Genomic DNA, 10,875 nt, shown 5'->3' on the forward strand with positions numbered 1-10,875 from the left:
GACAAGGCATAATGAAAGGTAAAAACACAGTTTGAAGAGACTGAGCAAGCATCAGATTAGAGTCAGATATGGCAGGAACACTGGAATTACCAGATAAAATCTAAAACAACAACAACAACAACAAAAAACCTATGATAAGGGCTAGGGGCTTTAATGGAAAAAGTAGATGAGATGCAAGAACAGATGCTTAGTGTAAGCAAAGAGATGGGAATTCTAAGAAAGAATAAAAAAGAAATGCTAGAGATCAAAAACACTGTAACAGAAAGGAAGAATGCCTTTGATGAACTCATTGGGAGACTGAGAAAGGCTGAGGAAAGAATGTCTGAGCTTGAGTATACGACAATAGAAACTTCTAAAACTGAAAGCCAAAGAGAAAAAAGACTGAAAAAACCCAGAACAGAATATCCAACACTTGTGAGATAGCTACAGAAGGCATAACATATGTGTAGTGTGAATACCAGGAGAAGAAAGACAGAAAGGAACAGAAGTATTATTTGAAGCCATAATAAATGAAAATTTCCCAAATTAATGCCAGACATCAAACCACAGGTCCAGGAAGCTTAGAGAATACCAAGCAGGATAAACGCCAAAAGTCCCAAGTAAAACAAAACAAAACAAACCTACATCAAGGCATAGCATCTTTAAATTTCAGGAAATCAGAGATTAAAAAACCTTGAAAGAAGCCAGAGGAAAAACTATCTTACTTATAGAGCAGCAAAGGTAAGAATTACTTCCAAAGAAACAATGCAAGCAAGAAAAGAATGGAGTGAAGTATTTAAAGCGTTGGGAGAAAAAAGCCACCAACATAGAATTCTATACGCCATGAAATTATCCTTCAAAACTGAATGAGAAATGAAAACTTTCTCAAGCAATCAAAAATTGAGGGAATTTGTTAGGAGCAGACTCGCCTTGCAAGAAATGTTGAAAGAAGTTCTTCATAGAGAAGGAAAATGATATGTCAGAAACTAAAACATACAAAAAGAAAGGAAAGGCATCAGAGAAGAAATAAGTGAAAATAAATGAAGGTAAAACAAAAGCTTTTAATTTTATATTCTTAGTTGATTTCCCAGGTAACAGTTTGTTCAAAATAATAGTAGCAAAATTTATTCAATTGCTTAAATATTTATACATAATATATGCTTATATATACGTATATATGTATATATAATATATGTGTGTATGCTTATATATATATATATATATATACACATAAGGATATATAAGCATGTGTATATGCTTTTGTATGCTAACATACATGGCAACAAGCCACACTGGTCTAGTGGTTAAGACTCGGTGCTCTGGATTCATTTCCCTGCCAGGGAACCACACCACCCATCTGTTGGTTGTCACACTGTGGCAGCTGTGTGTTGCCGTGATGCTGAAAGCTATGACACCAGTATTTCAAACACCAGCAGGGTCATCCATGGTGGACAGATTTTAGCAGAGCTTCCAGATTAAGACAGACTAGGAAGAAGGACCTGGCCACTCACTTCTGAAAAAAATTGGTCATGAAAACCCTATGAACATCAGTGGAGTATTGTCTGATACAGCACTGGAAGGTGAGAGGATGGTGCAAAAACACCATGCATCCTTGTGCTCTGCTGTACACAGGGTCGCTAGGAGTTGGAATCAACTAGATGGCACTAACAACAAATGCTTATGTATAAGTGAAATGAATGACAGCAATGACATAGGGATGGCAGGGAATAATTAGGAATATTTTGTTATTATAAGGTACTTACACTACCCATGGAGTGGTATAATGTTATGTGAAAGTACACTTGAAATTTGTAAATGCATGTGGCAAACTCTAGGGTAAATATTGAAGAATATTTTAGAATAAGCATAATTGATATGCCAAGAAAGGAGGGAAAATTGATTGTATAAAATGCTCAATTAAAACCATGAAAAGCAGAAGTGTGGAAGATAAAAATTAAAGCAAAGAACAAAGGCAAATAAAAAATGAAAAATATTATAGGTATTAATCCAACCGTATCAATAATCACTTTAAATGCCAATGGTATTAATACACCAATTAAAAGACAGAGATATATGTGTCAACAGGCAGATGATATTATTGCCAAATGTCCATGGGAGGAAAAGATGGACAAAAACATTAGAAACAGACACCTCTTGGGTATATCGAACAAGATTTACTTGTCTAAAAGAAACATAAAGAAGTCAGCACAATTAGTATATACGCTAGTGAGATCGTCAATAGCCTCACTGATAGGTAGAAATCTGGAGAGGATAACTTCTGCAATAGATTAAACATAGTCTAATTCTTCTCCCTTTAAATGTGGGCTGGTCTTCATGACTTTCTTAATTAATAAAACAATATGACAGGGACTTTCAAGGCAAAGTCATAAGAAACCCTGCACCTTCTGACTAGGCCTCCTGGAACACTCGTTCTTAGAGCTCAGCTTTCAACAGTGTGAGGAGAACTCCCAGCCTACAACTCTGGCTGAGTTCCCGGCTGACAGACAACTGCAACTTGCCAACCTTGTGCATGAGCCATTTTAGAAATGAATCTTTCAGTCCCAGTCAAGCCATTTCAGCTGATGCTCACAGAGAAGAGATGCGCCACCCTGCCAAGTCCTGCCCTAATTGTAGATTCATGAGCAACATAAATGATTGTTGTTGCTTTAAGCCACAAAGTTTTGTACTGGTTTGACATTTAGTCATAAATAACTGAAATGACTTCTAAGCGAGGCCTCCTATAAACATAAACTTCTACTTCCAGACATTTGACCCTTCTGCACATAAAGCTGGAGTAGTCCAGTACATATCCTTGCCTGGACAAATGCTGCAGACACTCTCATCTGAACCAGGTTCACCTCCTCAACTGCAGAGTTATCCAAATACAACGTGACACAGCCTGCAGAATTAGAACAGGTGTCATTTATTAGATAACTTTGGGAGTCACGCCTCTGGGCTTATTTCACAGTACCAGATATAAATCCCCATTGATAGGCACAATTTGGGGAACTTTCAAGTAAGGCAGAGTTATCACTGCCAAAGATTTGCCTGTATTGAAGCTAAGTCCTAAAGCTTCATTTGCTATGATCTTCAAGTCTGACACCTCACTTTCAGCCATCACTTTAGGTCCTTCCAAAACCATTTCAAATACTGAGCATTTGATGATGTGCTGTTTCCTCCACCAGCAGGCCATTCATGAGGGAAACCAAGAAACAGTACAAAGATGAAGCAACAGGAAGCATAATTTTAGCACCAAACTATTGCACCTAATAATTGATTATCTTTTTTCTTAGACACTATCCTTCTGCAGCTATGTATTCAACATCAGATCTTCAGAATAGCTGTTTCAAACAGTAAACTTTCAAGAGAAGTGATTATGTAAAGCTACATAAAATCCAAATTTTGTAAAAGATTTGTAAACCTCTCTGCAACCCAAATAAACTTATTTAATTAAATCAGTTGCTCTTTCATGACTAGCGTCTTTTCCATGAAACAACTAAAGGTTGGTGATTTGGAACCCTTCAATCAAGAAGAAGAGCATCTAGTTTTTCTGGTTAGATTCTTGCCTCTACTATCACTGCCAGTTCTTCGATGAATTGAGATGGAACATTTGGGATATCTGGCCTGATAGGATGATCCAGAGAGGGAGAAGTAACATCTTAGCTAACCCACTCTAAAATAATAATAGTGAATAATTTTAATATACTACTCATTATGAGCCAGAAATTCTTTCAAATTCTTCACATGATTAACTCAACAAACTATGAGGTTAGGTTCTATTACTATCCTCATTTTATAGATGAGGAGATTGAGGCACAGAGATACTAACAAAATTGCTCACTGTCATGTAGATATTACTTATGGCAGCTGGTATAGGAGGTGAGGCAGTTCAGCTTCAGATTCTGTGCTCTTAACCTCTACTCTTAGGATCCTATTGAAAGATGAATGTGTGTGTGTGCGGAAAATGGTGAAGCTTGTATCAGTCTGTGTGTCTGCAGTATGTGAGAAAGACAGATACAGAGAAAGGGGGACAGATGAGGATAAGAAGTTTTGTTTGATTACTGAAAAAGAAAAGGAAAGATAAATAATAATGTAAAAATAATCTAGAGTGTGGACCACATATTTAAGTCTATGGTCTCAAACATTTTCTGCATACCACAGAATCTCATGATTTAAAAACTATATGTGTTGCTTTCTGGGAAGAAGACAAGGAAACACTATTATCATCGAACACTATTTTTTTGAGGACTTTCTGCACACTAGAGGTTGTAGGAAAAAGGCGATTTGCAAGTGCTTACTCAAAAATGGCTGAGAAATTCAGTAACAACCAAATCACAACCTGAATTCCAAAGCCAAGGAAAACCTAGGCACCAAGGGAAAGATAGAATTGAGGCGCTGCAAGGCTGCAACAATTTAGGAAGGCTTTGTAGGGAGGTGGGTCAGGTTGAGGTAACAAGCCCAGAAATCATTTGGGGATGTTAATCCATCAAGGACTGTGCAGGGTGGCCTCTTTTCAGCCTGGCTTGCTAAAACAAAGCCCAGAGAAGCAAGTGCCTTGCAGGCAGCCAGCACCAAGGAGAGAGCCAGACAGGCGGGCCATCCAAATGAGAGTTCCTCAGTCCCATGGCGTCTTGGCATGGTCCCATAAACAACAGTTGACTATTGCCAGGAAAAAGTTCAGGAAACCCCACCAGACCCCTGGGGAAGATGAATGGCTTCTTTCCAAGAAAGCTCAGGATGTAGTTCTTATTTCACCCCTCCATGAGAAACATGAATTCTCCCAGACAGTAATGGTCTCTCTGCCTTTTTTAATCTGCTTGTTTGCAACTTAAAATTGATAATGAAAAAGCAGTTGTCTTGAACCTTCCTATAAATGTAAAGGAATGGAAACATTAGTTCCATGTAACATTTCTGTTGATTATGGCATATCCATTAGCAGATGGATTATGGCTTCCTCAATGTTTATGCTGTTTGGTGTAGCTAGGCTTTTTTTTTTCCTTTTAATTCCTTTCTCATTGAACTAGTGAAAAGCACAAGATAAAAGTGTAAAATAAAAATGTGTATATTAAATTAATGCTGAAATAAGACATTTTCAAAAAGATGAGCTAAAGGAAAAGAGGCCTGAATAGAATCAGACACATGCACACATGCGCACGCGTGTCCACACACACACACACACACACACACGCATACAATGGCATCCTGATCATCACATACCCAAGCAAAACCATATAAATTCTATTAAAATATTTTGCTATATTTATGGATTTTCTCATAAGTGTAGAGTGAATAAACTGATAAAAATGTCACAAGGTGAGTTCAGTGAGTTTGGTGAGAATTCAGAAATCATCTCAAAAGCCTAGAAATGAGGGTAGGAATAATGAAAAGTAGGTAAGGGAAGGAACTGAATGTTTGGTCAGCTAATTTTGTCTCAGTCTCGATTACTGGAACTCTCTCATCTCTCCTGGCAGCTTTGTTAACCCAAGCTCACAAACCCTGCATATAAATGCCATTTGATCTTCACTGATGGAAGGGGGTGGTATATGCAGAATTGGGACAATATTTTTCCCCACTAGTAAATAAATTGAAGATTTTTAAAAAGACTCATGTACTGTTCAGTTCTTTCATTTGTAGAGAATGAGACAGTTCTTTGGAATACACTGGTACTATCGTCAGCAAGTAAACTGTAGGACTTTCATTGCCACTTGGACACTGAGCTACCGATATTCCAGTGCCTGTAAGATAATGTCTGCATATCAACCTAGATTCTAGAAAATGCACTAAGAACCAAGAAAAGAAATAAATTTGTGTATGTGAAGCACTCTTTAAACCTAATGTATTCTTGAACACGTTTTTTTCTATTGATCTGTATGTTTGGAGTACAGCTGGCAGGTAGGGAAATATGGCACCTATTAAACACTTACCTGCTTACATGCACCATCTTTATACAAGAACAATAATTGCTCTTTCATATTGACAAGCTGTATCTGAGTTCTTGAAAGAGTGGAAAATCTTGGCTGGGAGTACAAGCTGCTTTATCTCTCCCTCTGATGTGTATTACTCTGTATATACTCTCTGATGTAAAGACTCTAGTAAAAGTGCTAGAAAGTTCTGATTTAAAGATTTTTTAAAAATTAATTCATCAAATTACATCTTTCTAAGCACTATCCATCCCATCCCATGTATCAAATGAATTGTATTTTGGTTTACTACTCTTAGCCGTTGATTACATTGGAATCAGAAGTGATTCATTTCCCTCTATCTCTGTAAACATGGAAAGTAATTGGACGCTATATTGGGTTGAATTGTGTCCCCTCAAAAGATTTTGAAGTCCTAACCCCAAGTATCTGTGAATGTGATCTCATTTGGAAATAGGGTATAAGTAGAGACCTACTAAGTAGGTCTCTTAAGTCCTGGCTTGGGAATTGTTCAAATCTTTTGTTCTCTTCAGTAGTTTTGTGTTCATCCCTCAATAAAATTTGACTATGCATCAGGACCATGTGACACAGAAAGACAAAACATATAATACCTTCCCATATATTCTTTAATTGATACTGTAATTAATGAAAACTCTTTATGTCAGAGAAACTGGGTGGTATACTAGAGACAGATTTATAATGTTTATATACTTGTTATTCCCAAAATATCTTGAACATTTTAAGGGCAGTGACTATATCTTCATCTTTGTCTCCCTCATATTAAACATGCATTAGTATTTTTAAAATGCTGGATGAATAACTAAGTCTTGGGCCTGAAGTTAGAAGAACAGAGTTTGTATTCAGGCTCTGCCTCATTGTTGACTGTCTTACCTTAAACGTTGGAGATAATTTTAGGGAAGACATTTAATCTGTCTCAATTTGTTTTCACTTCTATAACATCAATAATGTTGACCTATTTGCCTCATAAGGTAGGTGCAAAGAGATTATCCTTTTCTTATAAGTATCTCTAAATTTCAGGCTATTTTCTTAAAGAAATTTGACAATTATTGTTGATCTTATTACTGCCAACTGATGTTTAAGAATACAAAGAAATAATTTTGAAACTTGTTGAAGAGATAAGACATACACAAAAAAGATATACCTAATAATACATATTTAGCTAGATTGAGAATCAAATATACAAAGGCAGCAAGTGGTATAGGATTTCAAAGTAGAGGACCATTACCCACTCTAGTGCATTCTGGAAAATTCTTATAAGAATGCTAGGAGGTAAACTGGGCCTTGAAATAAGGACAGGGGCTGGAAAAATGAAGAGAACAGAGAACATTTTTGACAAGCAAAGAAGTAGAAATAGAGTCAGAAAGTCGGGGGATTTTCAGTGTGTATAATGAACTATGAAGATATCAACTTGACTAGACTATGAATGATTTATATATGGTATTATTAGAGAATGAAGTTTCTAGAAAAGTAGTCCATAGAGTCAGGAACATAGAGGGTCTTAAACGCTGGGCTAACGACATACCAAGCAGTAATAACAGAAGTTGCAGACTTTCTGAATAGGTGTAGCACAAATAACTCAATCATCTATAAAGACCCTGTTTCCAAATAAAGCCACATTCACAGATACTGGGGGTTAAGATCTCAATTTTTTTTTTTTTTTTTTTTTTTTTTTTTTGTATTTCACAAGACCTGTATGTCACCAGTCAGCCACAGGCAGGTTGGCACTGAAATGCACATGCTAACACCTGTTCCCCCGGGGGAAAACCTACAAGCCGCGCATCTGGGTGAAGGGAGCAGCCGGTAGGCTGCAGAATTCTCCAACAGGTGCGTTTCTCTGCACTGCCTCACGCCCACGCGGACCCCAGCAGGCACAAACAGCCGCCCACATCCACGTGCCCCCCCGGGTGCCTGGACCACATGCCCGGAAGGGCCCTAGAGGTGATGCTCCCTGAAACCCCACTTCTAGACGGTAAAGACGCCCTCCGTCCGCAAAGAGCTCCTTGGTGATCCCTCTGTGCATCTCCCAGCCCAGGGCAGTGAGGAGTGGACGGTTGCCTCCGGTTCCCAGCCTAGACCTCCTACGCACCCGCCCTCAGGCGCAGAGCACTTGAGAGACACTCCCCTAGTCATCACCCACCTGCACGTTGGGCCTTGAAATCTTTTGAGGGGACACAGTTCACCCATGATGACATCCAATTACTTTCCATGTTTACAGAGACAGTTGGAAATGAATCACTTCTGATTTCAACATAATCTACAGCTACAGAAATAAAATTCAGCTTCCCTGTCTTCAATAATTCATCCCTTCACTCAACTTCGTTAGCATCCTTTCTTAAATTGAGTCTCTTCACCCAAGTAATTGCTAAGGTCAAACAGAAAATCCTCAGGGTGGTATACCAAGTGTAGCACTCTTCCATGGATGAAAACATTTGCTTCCATAGGGTTAAAGGAAGAGCTCACAGAATGCGAAGATGGTATTCTTATTTTGTAAGGCCAGACACATACAATGCTATCCACTTGATTTACACTGCTTTCAGTGTCAAAGATTGATCTGAATTATATGTTGTTGTGTCTGACCACAAAGAGCTTCTTGTGCTACACTGGGTGGACATTCTTGATTTTCCTCACAGTTGTTACAGATAAGAGATACAACAGCACAACTGAATGTACTTCATGATAGCATGCTGTAATAGAAATCTAATAAGTTGATCAACCTTCAGAAGTCAGAAATGACCACCACAAAAAAACAGTTGGCAGAGTCATTATCTAAACAATGTAAGTAGTTATATGTAAGCCATGGGGTATTGAGCGTAATAGTCCTGTCTAGACTCAGCACTTGCATAATGGTTTATTGCTGTCTTTTCTGCACCAGCTGGTTAAGCAAGTTGCTGATGACCTCCTTAATGGGCACCTCCATGACATAACCAGAACCAGAAAAATCTTGGCATTCTTAAAATAGAAGATTTGAGAAATCTTACTTTTCAATCTTTTGAAGTAATTAGAATAGCTTGGTTTATATTGGCAAAGAGAAAGTCCTTTAATGAAAGTCGTTAGATAAATACTGCCTCATCATTTCCTGTCAGTGTCAAAGGAAAATCAATAGTAAGTCAATGAACATAGACACCCATATACTGCAGGATGATGCTCTTATAGAAGAACAATACATGAGGTGAAGTCGGAAGATTATGAACTTTAGTGTCAGATTAGATGTGGGTTTGAATCCTGATTCAGGTATTTACTAAGTGGTATGATCCCAAAGTCACACTCCAAACATATGAAAAATAAAGCAAATGCCTCCACCATAGAATTCTGAGGATCAAATGACAGAAAATATGTAAAGATGCTAGAACAATAATAATCATAGGTAAGAATTCAATAAATGGCAGCTATTACTTTTATGAAAAGAGTGAACCACATATTGAATTTTTTCTCCTTTTAAGTTTGACATGACAATATTTTTGGAAAAACACATTTAAATGTTCTTACTGAATCTAGGGTTTTTCATCTATTTCTACTGTCTTCTAGTTGCTCTTATCACATCCATGACCTCGTTTCTTAACAGAAAATAACAATATGTTTTTAGTAAACTTCATACTGGCTACTTTTGTTTTTTAGGTTATCAGTGTCTTAGGTTGGGTTCCCCAGAATTAGACTCTGAGAATAGGATCCATGTACAAGAGTGTTCAGTGCTCCCACGAGAAAGTGGTAAGGAGCTGTGGGACGCAGGACATGGAAGGAGAGAGAAGAGGCTAAGAAGAGTGCCATGTCAGGCAAAATCCTGTGTATAATCACTTTAGGCAGATCCCACAGGAGAGCTCTGAAATAGAAGTTGGGCCTGAGCATTGTCCCCAACTTAGACAAAGAAGCTGGCCTTCCTTCTCCCTCGCCAACTAATCATTGACTAAGGCAACAGGGGGCAGTGGTATAAGGAACGCAAGGGGAACTGGAAGCAAGCCTGCAGTATTCCTTGCAAATATATCCTGCAAAATTTAGCAGAGAACTTTTTCTACTCTTGTTTATACTACATATACATTGAAGGAATGCCTAGAATGTATATATAAACACACACACAGTTAGGGACTTCCATTCTTCAATTTCTACAACTTCAGCTTCTACAATTTCTTCAACTTCAATTTCTACATCAGAAATTAGAAAAATGAAGCCTTGGCTCATATATTTCCTAGTGTCAAGTCTGGGAAAAGAAGCCAGCATTCCTAATGCAAATAACTCTTCTAACTCCTCTGAAAGCTTTCTTTTATCTTCAACAGGAATTATAATGTCATCTAGCACTAATCATAGAAAAAAAAATGACAGACAATATCTAAAAATGCAAAGCAAACTAAGGCAATTTATTAAATGTATGTAGGGACAGTACTAAACTTTTGTCATCATAACATTGTTTCCCCCTTAATTAAGTTTAAATAGAAATAACTTGCTGAACTGTCTATTTCTGCCATGTAATTTACAGGATATATAATATAAACTGTTATTAATACAATAATTAAAGTCAAGAAAAAGATTTGCATGATAAATCATTACAACTCACTTATTTTTGGCAAAAAAAAATAAATTTATGAAGGCTTTTGTTCAAACCCTTGTGAAAAATGGATCTTTTTGTAAGAAAGCCTCTTAGTTTGTAATGGTTAACTGATTCTTATTTGTCTCATGTATTTTGCTCCAAAAGTAGAACAATTTTATTTAATAACTAGGTAGCTAACCACTCTTACAGAATTGTTAAAATTGGTATTTTACAATCTTGCAACATTCCACCTCTCCCAAAACAAGAAAAATAGAATGAAAGATAATAAAAACTGCACACACAGTCTTTTTAAGCAAGATGTGCAGGACCTTATTATGTCTACAATTATGGGTCCTGTATTTTCCCTCTTCTATTTATTATTTTCTCTTTGGTTCAGGATTGTATACATGACTTTCCTCCTAGATACCTATAATAAAC

This window comes from Equus przewalskii, chromosome 20 (assembly GCF_037783145.1).
Source record: "Equus przewalskii isolate Varuska chromosome 20, EquPr2, whole genome shotgun sequence".
NCBI classification, from domain to species: Eukaryota; Metazoa; Chordata; class Mammalia; order Perissodactyla; family Equidae; genus Equus; species Equus przewalskii.